The sequence below is a fragment of the Nicotiana tabacum genome, chromosome 16 (assembly GCF_000715075.1).
Source record: "Nicotiana tabacum cultivar K326 chromosome 16, ASM71507v2, whole genome shotgun sequence".
NCBI classification, from domain to species: Eukaryota; Viridiplantae; Streptophyta; class Magnoliopsida; order Solanales; family Solanaceae; genus Nicotiana; species Nicotiana tabacum.
Window position 1 is genome coordinate 27,652,409 of NC_134095.1, and position 14,950 is coordinate 27,667,358.

At 36.8% G+C, this 14,950-nt stretch overlaps 1 long non-coding RNA gene across 1 annotated transcript; it reads left to right on the forward strand.

Moving 5' to 3' along the window:
- Positions 1–321: 321 nt before the first annotated feature.
- LOC142170535 (uncharacterized) lies at positions 322–1,748 on the forward strand. Its single transcript, XR_012699768.1, has 2 exons — positions 322–560; positions 1,483–1,748. It is a non-coding gene; the product is annotated as an uncharacterized LOC142170535 (long non-coding RNA).
- The last annotated feature ends 13,202 nt before the right edge of the window (positions 1,749–14,950 follow it).

Here is a 14,950-nt window from a genome sequence, read left to right on the forward strand (position 1 = left end):
GCTTAAACTAAAATACTCGGTATTTATAGACTAGTACCATACAAGGTACCACATGACCATAATAGTAAGGTGTATAAAGTATGCGAAAAGTGAGTAATATATTAAGTAAGTGGGAATAATTCTCAATTATGCGAGTAATTGATTAATTACCGGGTAACGGAACATTACCCAGTTAACTAATAAATTGATAAAGATTAATAATTATCTAAAAAAAATACGTGGCAGCCAACCACTTTCCAAACAATGACTCATGGTCATGTTGGAGGAGGTGGCTACCTAAGCTTAATTAAATTAATAAGCAAGAAACGTTTCAGCATTTCATTCTAACTGCATTAGAGATCAAAAAGTTAAGTTTCTTCATTTTGGACAAAGGAAAATAACGTCCCAAAGTATACAAAAGCAGGAAAACATTTTAGAGATCATAAGTCAATTCTCATAGTACACAAAAACGTTTTGAAGCAGAAACGATTCCGTCCAAAATTTCAAGGAATCCAGTGCCAATTTTCTCTCAAGGATTCAGAAGCAGAAGCTTCATTTCATTCGGATAATTCAAAGAATAGGTATGTTAAGTCTATCCCATCTTTCTTTTGGCAAGATCTATACGACACAAACAAAACGTGCACATGCACAAATTCCATAAATGACTCTAGTCATAGAAGTATTAGAGATATTTATATTCTTGAATTTCCATGTGTCATAATATTTTATCATATGTTTATGGGTCTCAGAAAAATACGAAAGTTGAAAAGAGGTTACTTTATGATATTACTCAAAGGCAAAGTGGTCTTATGACAATTCCGAAAGATTTTATTAACGTACTTTTCATGCATTACATTCATGTGCATTGACCCATGACTCAGACGGCGTTATATACGCGTATATATGATATATATGTATATGGGATATGGGAAAAGGTTACGGCGTTATATACGCACCACCACCTGATCAGCTGGTATATGATGATGATGTTGCCCACAGTGGCTGAAATATGATTCAAACGGCGTTATATACGCGTATATATGTATGTATATATATGTATATGGGATATGAGAATGGTTATGGCATTATATACACACCACCACCTGATCAGCTGGTATACGATGTTATATACGCGTATATATGTATGTATATATATGTACATGGGATATGGGAAAGGTTATGGCGTTATATACGCACCACCACCTGATCAGCTGGTATACGATGATGATTTTGCCCACAGTGGCCAGTATGATATAATGGAATGCCCTCAGAGGCTGATGATGTTATGAAACATGTACCTATGAACGACATGACATTCATACGCACATGCATGACGCTAAAAGTAATTTATGATTTACAAAGTTATTCAGACTTGCAGGTTGAATCATGTACTCTATATTTCTTCCATGTCTCTGATGTACTTACTTATGTGCCTTACATACTTGGTACATTATTCGTACTGACATCCCTTTTGCCCGGGGATGCTACGTTTCATGCCCGCAGGTCCCGATAGACAGGTCGAGAGCCCTCCAAGTAGGCTATCAGCTCAGCGGAAGATGTTGGTGTGCTCCATTTGCTTCGGAGTTGCTTGTTTGGTTAGTATGATTTAGACGTGTATTGTTTGGTATGGCGGAACTCTATCCCGACCTCTATGACATTTATGTATTCTTAGAGGCTTGTAGACATATGTCATATACGTGAAAGATTGTACGGCCTTGTCGGCCTATGTTTGAGTTTATAAATGATTATATTGGCCTACTAGGCTCGTATGTCACATGTACATAATGATGTAATATGAAAGATACGCTATGTTGGTACTCGGTTGAGTAAGGTACCGGGTGCCCGTTGCGGCCCATCGGTTTGGGTCGTGATTCTAGCTCTTAAGAGTTAAGAAGGCAAGTTTCGCACAGTCGTCGTCCGCTCGGTTTCGGATGACCAAATTATTTGTTAATGGTAAATTGTTAAATTCGGTATTACCCAACTTTTTTGGCTATAAATACGTGATGTTTCCCACAGATTTTCCGTACGAAAATTCTGTTTTCTCCTTCTTCCTTATGCATTGTTTTGTAAAGAAAGAAAGCAGTAAGTGTGATTTGCTATCGATCTTTGAGTTCGTTGGTCACTGGGATTTAAAGTACCGCTACACCAGTGAGGGTAATCCATTCTATCCTGGGAGGAAATAATCCTAAACCTCGGGTACTATGAGGAGATTAAGTTCCTTAGGGAAACATTGTGAATTCAGTAGGCTCGGATTAATTTTCTGTTGCTTCTAAATGTCTGGTTTTACTTTGCTTCTGGTTATTTGAATATATTTTTCGAGTAATAACATTTTTTTCTTACATATCAAGGATTATTATATGGTAATACCCAGTATTACCAAACTAATGTACATTCAAGAGATATTAGCTCTCTTATTTCAATGTGGCAGCAAACCTTACATCTATGTCGCTGCCATTTGTGATGTTGTCTCTCTTTGGAAACTACATACAAATACTTAACATGATTACATAAAAAATTTTATCTTAAGATTTTACATAAAATATTAAAATCTTTTCGCCATTTCTTATGCAATTTGGAAGTTTTGATGTGATTAGCTTTTTAAATAGTCTTTATCTTAATTACTTGCATTGTTTTTTTATTAATTATTTTTACTCTAAAACTTATAATTAGAAACTTGATCATGCAGAGAATTGTGAATTTACATGCTTAAAATCAATTTATATCTCTATTTTAATTATATAACGTTTTACTAGTAATTAGAAATATGTAATAATAGAGATCAAAGAAATCTGATTGAAAGAAAAACCAAGAAGTCATATTCTCTTAGTCAAAGAAGAAATGAAGGCCGACAACGCATTCCCCGTAAAAATTACACGAGACGCTTTATTTGGTCGCCCTTATTTAACCTGTATTCACTTTTTTATTTTTTTAACTAGTACCCAAAGTTTAAATAACTTCAGACCTTTTTCTCCTACAATCATTTTATATGGTGTTTGTGAACATATTTTAAGGTAGTTTATGATGTTTTACAGTGGTAAGTTGTTGTGACTTTTTTTTTTTACTATTGCTTAGGGTTTCTTTTTTTTTCTTTCTTAATTGCAAAATGGTTTCGTTAGATTTATTGTTGTTTTGACAGATTGATGATTGAAATTTGTTCTTGATAATATCTGGAGGTTATGTTTCAAATTTGAGCTCATTTGGAATATATTTAGGTGTTCAATCGTATATAGGATTGTTAAAATTCTAAGAACATATTTTTGTTTCTGGATAATTTGCACTTCAGGCCTATTTGGCTTTAAGTGCATGAAAACGTTGGTTGCACATCAGACCTATTTGGCCTTAACTGCATCTGAAGTGTAATTTTTTCTATCAGACTTATTTGGCCTTAAGTGCATGAAACCATTGGTTGCACTTCAGACCTATTTGGCCTTAAGTGCATCTGAAGTGCAATTTTTTCAATTCAGACATCTCTCACCTTAAGTACATGAAAATATTTATTGCACTTCAAACCTATTTGGCCATAAGTGCATCGTATGTGCAATTTTGCACTTTAGACTTAATTTGTCTTAAGTGAATTGCACTTCAGACTGAATTTTTTTTTAATTTCAGATCCGATAAGTTTGAAGTTGATCGTAAAGAGGGTAGACTTGTAAATTTTTTTGCAAAGTAGGTATAACTTCAATTGTTATCCCAAAATTGGATAATGCAAAAGCCCCGCATTCCATAGTGAGTTAAATTGGGGAATTATGATCACGCTCAACTATGCCTTATAAAAAGGACAATGCGGTCGTTGCAAATATAATCCGGTTTACAAGTCCGGAGTCGAATCACACAGAGAACTAAGGTTTAGCTACAGCTGTTCACTATCACCAAGAAGACAAGCTTGAACAATTCCTAACTTATAGATATTTAGATTCGTGTGTTTAACTAATTAACTAACAAATTAAAATACTAAATTAACAACTAAATATACTAAGGGTTAAAGACAAGATTAAGGAGGTCTAGAGTTATGATTTCCCCAATTGTCGGAATCGTTCCCGCTACGTCTTCTATAATTTCGCCTAAGTATTCTCTACCGATCATGAGCACTCTTACTACCGTAAATATCTCCCGAGTAATTACGATAATTTACTAGACACACTCTCCCGAGCTACGCTAGCTGGCTTTTAATACAGCTCACTTCAGATCGCACCCAAGGCTTCGTTATTCCTAATCCCGCCTTTAAACCCGCAGTTATAGATCCCTCTTATACTTTGGGAGTGATGTTGTTCAACACTTACCTAAATATGCACTCTCTCCCGAGTTATGCATACTAAATAAGCACAGCTAATTGAGAGCTCTTCAATCAACCAGAATATAAACGTAGTTGAACAAATAGAGAAAAGCTATGGCTCAATTATATAAAAACATAACAAGAATTTATCCTACAAAAGATTCTATCAAAACTCTAGATAACAATTTAGATATTCATAATAGTATATAAAACTACAATACTAAATGTCATAACCAACAATGAAAAATAGGAAGAGGAAGGAAAAACTCGTGGAAGAATTCTCCGGCTTGCTCCCAATGCGTTCTTGCCTCCTTAGGTCGAATCTGTGTCCCAAATCTATCCTCTTCCCTTTCTTAGCCGGCTTCCTTGGTTTAATATAGGTTTAGGGCTTAAAATACCATATTTTGCACTTTGGTCCCTGAAAGTTACGCGTCCTGCCGCGGTCCCACCGCGGTTACGCCGGGACCGCGGCCAAATAGGCCCTCTGAATCTGCAGCTCTGCTCTGCCGTGGTCCTACCGCAACTACGGTTTTCACCCTGTTCCTTTTAAAATTTGGAAAAACGTAAAACATGAAAGTTGTATCCCTTTAAGTTATCTTTCCAATAATATATTATGGAGCCCAAATAGAGTTCTAAGATAAAGGTTATGTCTATTTTACTAGACAGTGCGCAATATACCTCTTCGAGTCATCGTTCGTACTTAATTATCAAATTTGACCCCCGAACGCGATCCCGGCTTAATTCCTTGAGCTTTTACTCAGACTTCAAAGCTCCAAATTACTTAATTTCATTCTATAATATCTATATAGCTCGGAATCACTGCTACAAGGCATAAAACACACCGTTAGTGCAAAACACTAGCGATTAAAGCGCAAACTCAACTAAAGTGCAGTAAATTAGAGTGTAATAATCGACTAAAATATGTAATTATAGCCTATCATCAAATTATATAGTAATTTAAGTAATTTGATAATTCAGAAGACAAAAACAATATTACCGATCTTGTAACATACAGTTAGACGAGCGACATTAAAGTTCCTAGGGAATCGTACATTTGTGAATTGATAAGATCCAGTGGCGCAGTCGAAGCTTGGCTCTACCCAAAGTAATATTTATGCATATTGTTGTATATTATATAGATCCGGTTCGATATTTTTTTAAAAAAATATATATTTGAAATTTAACCTATTATATCGATGGTTATAAGTTTATGCCAAAACATGCCATTTCTATTTTTAAAATTTGGCTTGATCGGTTTGGCCTAATTTGGGACTTGGGCGTATGCCCAGAATCGAATTCAGAAGTCCCTAGCCCGAGTTAACGCATTTTGTTGAAATTTGAAAGTTGAAAGCTTAATGACTTTAAAATGTTTGACTTTTTAGATATCGGGTCCATAATTTAGTTTCGGAATCCAGTATAGGTCAAATACTATATTTATGACTTGCCTGTCAAATTTGGTGAGAAACGGAGTTGGTTTGACATGATTCGGACGTCCGGTTGTTGATATAGCAATTCTAAAGTTTCTTGAAAATTTCATTTGATTTTGGTGTCCGATTCATAGTTCTAGATGTTATTTTAACAATTTGATCATGCGAGCAAGTTTGTATAATGTGTTTAGACTTGTGTGCATATTTGGGTTAGAGCCCCGTGGGCTCGTGTGAGTTTCAGATAGGCTACAGAGTGAAATTTGGATTTAGAACATTGCTGGTGTGCTTCAGTTTTTGGATTTGCGACCTCTGATAGGTTCGCATTTGCGAGCAACTTATTGCAATTGCGAAGAGTAGCTGGGGCACCTCATGTTGGCATTTGCGAACAATACTTCACATTTGCGAAGTGGGGCTGGGGCAGGCTTGATTGCATTTGCGATCAATTTGGTCGAAAATGCGGAAGATCAATGTTCGCATTTGCGATGGTTTCTTCGCATTTGTGAACCCCTGATCGCAAATGCGACATCTGCAACTGATCAAAATGGGAGTAAGATGGGATTTTTGTTCATTCTCTCAAATTTTCAAACTTAGAAACCAGAGAGGCGATTTTTCAAAGAACTCTTCTTCTCCAAATTATTGGTAAGTGATTTTAAACTAGTTTCTTTCAATCTTCCATTGCATTTTCTAAGATTTCAACCTAAAATCTTGTGTTTTCATGATGGAAATTGGGGATTTGGGTAGAATTAGGGATTTTTTAAAATAGAGATTTAGACCTCAAATTGAGGTCGGATTCCAAAACAAATTACATAACCGAGCTCGGGGGTGAATGAATAATTGGGGTTTGGTCCAAATTTCGGGTTTGGACCAAGCAGACCCAGGAATTGACTTTTGTTGACTTTTTCAATAATGACCTAGATTGAATTCTTTGTAATCGTGGGTAGTTCCTAAGGATTAATTTGAATCGTTTGGTTGATAAATTGCTAGATTCTATTGGTTCGGAGGCTTGTGTCACGACCCAAACCGATGGGCTGCGACGGGTGCCTGAGTCCTACCTGTCAAACACCCCTAAGCATGCGTCTAAGATATGAACATGAATAACATCTGCTGCATTACGAAAATAACATACGTGAAGGAACCCTGCCATCAAGGCATATGTATGTATACATGCAGAATACAGTGGGCGAGCCGACAAGGCTGCTATAGACAACTATATATCCAAAATTGAAAGGCGACAAGGCCACATACAACCCAACTAGATATACTGTCAACACAATGAAATCCCACTAGTGGGGTCTGGGGAGGGTAGTATGTACGCAGACCTTACCCCTACCCCGAAGGAGTAGAGAGGCTATTTCCGAAAGACCCTCGGCTCAAAAAGACATATATATATATATATATATATATATATATATATATAAACGTATCGTACCAAAATCAAAAGCAGCTCCGGATCAAGTGGAGCACGCCAATTCTCAATGATCTGGGATCCTAAGGAGGGGGACCGTCAGCTTGGCTACCTGCACCTGCGGGCATGAAACGCAGGCCCCGTGAAATAGGGCGTCAGTACGAAAAATGTACTGAGTATGTAAGGCATGAAAATTAGTACGTAAAAAACATAGATGAAACATGGAATAAGGAAACACATCTTTAAATCTAAATAAATTTTATAAATTTTGAAACGTTTATAATATCATGCACATGCGTATAAATGTCGTGCCATGCATATGTATGGGTGTACATAATATCATCAAGCCACTGAGGGCATCCCATCATATCATCTCGGCAACTGTGGGCAACATCATCAACATATACCAGCTGATCAGGTGGTGGTGCGTATATAACGCCGTAACCTTTTCCCATATCCCATATACATATATTTACATATATACGCGTATATAACTCCATCTAGTCATGGGTCAATGCACATGAGTGAAATACATGAAAATACGTAATAATCTCAATATTCCTTCCGGATAAATTTTTCCAACTGCGTATTATTCTGAGGCCCATGAACAGAAAATAATAATAATTTTCATGGGGAATCAAAAATATAGACACCCCTAATAATTCTATGAATAGAGTAATTTATGGAAACTGTGTATTTGCTCGTTTCTTCAATATAATTTAGACCATGCCAAAAGAAAGAAGGGAGGCCTTAACATACCTGTAGTAGGGAAAACACTGTATAATATTCCGTTGGAAAACCTTTGTTGATTGAACGAAATTTTTGCTTTTGATTCTTCAAACTTTTGAACGGATTTGTTTCTAACTTTGCGAAGCTTTTCTAGAACGAGAATTAAGCTTCTGTTATTAAGATTCATGGTTGATAATGATCTTTGAATTGCTCTTTTCCATTTGAAGGGAAGTACGTGAGTTTCCTTATCAGAGACTTAGGACTTTGTCTCTTACATATTTAAGGCCTTGATCCTAGATGGCCACATAAGGAAATGTGACACTTAGTCACTTCTTTCTTATGTGGTCAGCTGCCATATTTTGGATTAAGTGATAATTATTAGGTTTTTATTCACTTATTAGTTAACCGGGTAATGTCCTGTTACCCGATTATTAATCAATTACCTGTATAATTTAAAAATTGCCACAAATTACTTAAAATTCTATTGATTTTTAAAATACTTCATATATACTTTTATATATTATACTACCATGGTTATATGACACCTTGCATAGTACTAGTTCATAATTATAGGGTATTATCGTTCGACCTGTATTTTATTCCAAATTGCCACTTTCAATGAAACTCATTTTCTTTAATCCATGTATCCCTTTATCCTTCATAACACTTATTTATCTCTTGTTATAAATAGCGTAAGTACGTTAACGTCAAGATGATCTCATTCCCGAATCTACGTCGGTTAACTGGAAATGAAATTTTAACGTACGAAAACGCGAGATGTAACAACTTGTTTGAAAGGTAAAGTCGTGGTTGAGCTTTTAATTGATCCTTTGGAGTGAGGTAAGTGTCATGGTTAACCTTGAATTGAGGGATTAGGACTTATTTGTCTATTTGCTACATATTTAGATGTTGGGTACAATGTATATATAAGGTGACGAGTAATTATGCATTATTGTCGGATTAAAGCATGTGGGTAGGACTTGTTCCTTGCAATTATTGCTTACTTTGATCATGTTATCCATGCTTAGACTAGTTATTTATTAGATTAATCGTTCTTATCGTGTTTATGGGATTTTGTGATAATTGAGTATTGATTCCAAGTTGAGATTGGTATTGTAGAACCATTGTTAAAGTAAAGCTTGTACTTGTTAATCCTATCTCCCTATTATTACTTGTTCATTGTTATGTGGTAAGGGAGAGTATTAATGCACGAAGGGTGATGCCGTGCCGTATGTGAGTGTTAATTCAAGAAGGGTGATATCGTGCCATATTGTGAGTGTTAATGCACGAAGGGTGATGCCGTGGCATGTTATGAGAGTTAATGCACGAAGGTTGATGCCGTGCCGTATCTATTTATTTGTACTGTGAGTGAGAGTAAAAACACAAAGGGTGATGCCGTGCAATTTTCTTCATTGTGATAAATTATTTTTACTGATTAAAGGCATATTGACTTTTATGGTTATCATTTCCGTTGTATCTCTCATATCTTGTATCCCCTTAGCATATCCCCCTCCCGATAGTCCATGTTTAGCTTTTATTGTTGTTATCTTGTATATATACTGGTATCTGCATAAGTTTATCATATAGGTGTCTTGTCATAGTCTCATCACTACTTCGTCAAGGTTAGGCTCGACACTTACGAGTACATGGGGTCGGTTGTACTTATACTACACTCTGTACTTTTGTGCAGATTTTGGTACCGGCCCTAGCTGTTCATGAGGCGTAGAAGCTTGGACTTGCTTACTGGAGACTTGAGTTAGATCTCCTGGAATCCAAAGACCTTGGAGTCCCCTTGTATTTTCCTATTTTACTGTTTCTTTTCATTTAGAACAGTTGTGTTTCTTTCAGACTCTGTTTGTAGAAAATCTTAGGAGCTCGTGAGTTGTGACTCCAAATCCAATTTGTAGTAGATATTATGGGCATTTATATTATTCTACACTCGATTTTATTTCATTTTGGTTTAATTGACTATATCTATTGAATTGATTAAAGTTGACTTAAGAATCCTCTAACATTAGCTTGCCTACCAAGTAAAATGTTAGGCACCATCACAGTCCGGAAGGTGGGAATTTTGGGTCGACAAGTTGGAATCAGAGCACTAGGTTGCCTAGGTCTCATAATTTACGAGCAGGCTTAATAGAGTTTGGAGGATCGGTACGAGGATGTCTGTACTTATCTTCCAGAGGCTATGAAGTTTAGGAACAAATTTCACGTTTATTCTTCTTTGTCGTGCGATTTTGTTCTCCTCATTGCTAATTGAATTCTTCTACTCTTGTTCTCTCGCAGATAGCGAGAACACGTATCGCATCTTCGACTGAGCAATAGCTAGAGCCCGCAGTGGCAGCTCCTACGAGGGGCAGAGGTCGAGGTCGTGCTAAAGGCCGAGGCAGGGGCAGAGCTCAGCCCAGAGCTCGAGCAGCAGCACCAACAGTGGAGCCTCAGGTGGAGTTTGATGAGGAGGTTTCAGCCTAGACTGTACCTGTTGGACCAGCTCAGGTCCTAGAGGGGTTCATCACTACCCTAGTGCTTCAGGATGCCTTGGTCCGTTTGGTGGGCCTTATGGAGAGTGTGGCCCAGGTCGGTACATTTCCCATGGTACCAGCTATCTCTCAGGCTGGGAGAGGAGCATAGACTCCCGTTGCTCACACTCTGGAGCAGATGGCTCCCCAGTATCAGACTCTAGCAGCCTAGCCAGTTGGGGTAGTGCATCCGTTTTTTTACGGCACAGGCCGGTGATGGACCAGCTGTTGATACCCAATTTTTTCCTATATATTTTCAATATGCAAAATACCTTCAAAATAGCATATATAAGCATGTCCAAGGGTTTTATTTTTTTTCCCCATAATTTTAAGATTTTAAATTGATTTATTTTCTCCCGTTTTATCCATAAAATCCCCAATAATTATTTCCAAATTATTGTTTTGATAATTCATCTATTGTATTTCTATATTTATGCCAAAATATGGCTAAGGTAATTTTTATATATTTTTTATAATTACATTTAGTATTTTTAAAGCTAAATTGCACATAATTGCAATATTAGCCCTTTTAAGATTTAATTATGTTTTATATGCATAAAATTGGATCCTGTATTTTTAAATTGCTAAGTATGTATTATAAATCATTTTAGAACTTTAAATTTTTTTCCAGAAACTATTTACTATTTTATTTTATAAAATTAAATAGGAAAAATTGGCTAACTAAATTACAGCCAAACTGACTTTCAATTATAGCCAAATCAGGACCCCAATTCCCAGCCCAATTAAAACCCCGACCCAATTAACCTAACCCAATTTTATAACCCGCCCAGACCCTAAGCCATTTTCACCAAACGGCCACCATGAAACCCCCTTTACTCTCCAGTTCTCTCTGAGACCTAAACCTAACCCTAGCCGCCGCCACCTAAAACCAGCCCTAATCCCTTCGATCCTCACTCGATCCATGGATTCTCATGGCTGTTTGAGACATATACTTATCTCCTACGTCTCCTGGTTGCTCGTTTTTGTGATTTCATGGAAGGATCTCGAAGAGATCTAGACCAGATCTTGTTCAAAACTCTCCAAGAGCCTATCCATGGTCTTTCATGCCATTTTTCGGCCATCCATGGCTGTTCAAGTAAGATCCATGACTTTTTTGGCTAAAACTGGTAACGTTCTAAGGTTTTCTCATCTTTTCCGGGTTCTCTGAAATCCTAACTCTTGAGATTTTTCACTTTTCTTTAGATCTATCGTAGATCTAGATATATCCATGAGTTTTTAACCGATTCTCCTCATCTTTACTATCTTCCGAAACCCTAGTTTGCTACTGCTCGATTCTTCTCAGATCTTTATAAATCTGAGATGATTCAAGTATTATTAAGCATTTTCCTCTAAAAATCTCCTGTTTTAACTAACTATTTCAATTTTAGTCATTCTTTTCTAAAACTAGGGTTTCTCGGAGTTCTTTTACGCATGTTCTAACTGATTTCGTTATGATTAAACCCTTTCCCTTGTTTGTTTTGACTGATTTTGTGCTCTTACTGCTTTTAACTTGACTCTGTTAAAAGCCCCATTTTTTAAAAGATTTTCTTTACTTTGTTTCTATAATTTTCCTTACTTTGCTTCTCTGAGTGTTAGCATGTTTTCTTTACTTCGTGTCTGTGTGTTAGCCTGTTTACTTGAGTCCTATGATTACCCTGCTTTGAATATGTTTTCTTGAATCCCTAGCCTACTTATGTCGCTTTTGTATGACTATGCTCACTTTGTTTGTTCATCTTTTGTTTCTTTTTGTGACTATGCTTCAAATATGTTTTTCTTGCTATATTTGTGGACCTCCTCTATTTATATGTTGAAAGTATAAAGTCATGACTCCCTTTTGATCAAGTCTGGTTTCCTTAATCGATGGTGATTGATAATTTTATTTCAAAAACCCTAAAAGCTTTGCCCCGTCTGTTAAGCTGACTGATTTCCTTACCTTATTTTGCTATGATACTTATTTTTCTACTAAGTTGGGTCCTTAATGAGGGCTTCATGAATTTGGTCCTACTCTATGCTACTGAATCTCGACCCCTACCTTTCTACTTAATTTGATTAGTTGCTTACCTTAATTCTCCTTGCCTTGTCTGCATTGTTACTGATTGTCTCCTTAATTTTAAAACTTTCTGAACCTAGCCTTAATTACATATTCTATACTGGTACTATTTTTAAAATCTTTCCTTATTTATTATACTCCAGCCATGTATGATTTCTTTCCTTATTTGTCACATGCCCTTTCCCATTCACACTGACTCCCTTAATCAAAGGGAGATTCGAACCATTTTTCTATGCTGAGTTCTATAATTGCTGAAGAATTGATTCTTGCCTTATTTTAACCAGTTTTCAAACTACTATATAAATGACTCTCTTCTACAATCTTAACACACGAACACAGTTCAGAATACACACACACACACACACACTCAAACTCTCTCTTCTTTCTATACTACTTGTGCTACTGCTTGTCTAGCCGGCTGAAAGCCAAGGCTAGACTGTGGAACTCTACTTGCTTTACTTTTCTGCACTTTGCTTCCTTAACTGGTATGTTCCTAGTTCAATTCTGCAACTCAACTCTATGTGCACTATTGTTTGTCAATCCCTGTCTCTCTGCACTGACTTAATGGCTCATGTTGTTTAATTGCCCTTCTTGTTTACTGCTTTATTCAGCATGCTTAAGTTCTGCCCCCTCTTGTTCAAATGTAATCAGCATGTCTACTTGAGTTCCTGTTTCTGTCCTTCAACTAGCATGTCTCCTAATGTACTTGATTAACACTAAGTCATGATTAATTATGTGTAATAGACCCCTGCATGACTACTCCCATACCCTGTCCCTATGTCTTATTACTATTCTAATTTCAAGCATGATTCCCTTGTTAACTCTTTGAAGTAGTAGTTTGTAGGCCAATCAGTTGCTACTTGTTCTTTGTACTTGTGGGTCTATATGCTTCTCTTCTCATCCATATTTATGTGTTTCTGATTTGGACCCTCTATGTCCCCAACCCCTTACTTCCCTGCTTGTGACTGTTGAAATTGTACTATCTTTTGAACTTGCTTTGTGTGTGTTGTCTTGTTCCAAGTTGTTGATGCTCCTATTCCCTTCTCCTTTCAAAACTGTTTTTTTCCCTAAGCAACTCTTCTGTTGTTTTGCAAACTTATTCCAAACATGCTGTTTCAAAACTATTTCCGACTTAACTCTTTTAAATTTATGTCAAGCACTCTCACATATACTCTTAGACCACTAGGTTCTGCCCCTTTTGTGTGAGCCTTGCCTTGGGACCCTTGAGCTCCCTCTAAACTTGGAAACATAAAAGCTGACCTTTCCACACTGCACATACTCTGTCTTGGTTATGCAATCTGGGTGTGAGCATTGCCCGGGACCCCTTGAGGTCCTTAGGGAACTCTAACACACCCAGATATGAGAAAGACCATGGAACAATTTTGGCACTTGAGGTGGTTTATCACATAACTCAGGGAGGAAGTCCTAATCAGGTGTTGAAAGTTTGGGCCTGTTTCAGGCTCTCTATAGGGTAATTTTTACTTTTTCTCATGTAATTCATTCACCTGTTCTGTAATAATTTGTAAACGAACATTGAGGTTTAGATAGTGAAATGGGAGGGTAGCTATGCATGTTATAGATATTAAAGGGTAGAAACCATGCTTTAGGTCTGTATTTCTTGTATGTGCAATAGAAACCATGCTCTTAAGTCTCATATATATTGTCTCAGTATATCATTTTTTGACATTCTCCTCACTCAAAAATTTTACAATCCTACTAAGCATTTAAAAATCATGCTTTAGGGATTCTGCATATAAACCGTCATGAGCTTTATGCATGCATCTTAGATACTATTTTTAGGATCTCATTCGTACTTGCATTCACGCTTAGTGTAAACTACTAATTATAGAAGAGGTAAAAATAGCTTCACATTTTGATTACCTCGTTTAAAATAAACTGGTAACAATCCCTGCATTTTATAACACCTAGAACAACATGCTCCTAGGCAAAAATGACTTCTGAACTTCTAATGGTTCTGGTAAATGCTTAGGCAATCCTTAGGTATCCAATATGTTATAAAATTGGAAACTGCTCTTTGTATGTACTGCTTAATGACTAACAGGCTTAAAATCAGTAGGCAAGCCTGATTCAGACTTCTTTTCTGAGTCATGCAATAAATCTGGTTCTGCTGTTATCACATAGATACCTTTTTAGGATCTGAATTTAGACCTTACCTATGTATGAGTTGTGCTGTCTATGTGCATTACTTGTGGAGGTATATCTGAGCCTTATATCTATTTATGTGTTTTCCCCCTAAATGCAGTCTTATGTGTTCTTATTTGTCGCCTAGTATTTTGCCTTTAAACCTGAGGGTCTACCTAGAACTTCCCCTTCTTATAGGATATGAGTCCTAAATTCCTCCAGGACTGATAGGAAGAGACGGGTAGCAGTATGCAATAGGAGTTGAGACCAACCCTTGCTTTAATTACCTTCACAGGGCGGGTTTCAATAGGAGTCGAGATGGTTTTAACACAAGGGGGAGGTCAGGGGTCTGACAAGAGGCCTCACCATTCTGGTGGATTCAGTAGTGCCTCATCTGGAGGCATGAGTACTTTTGGTAGAAACCAT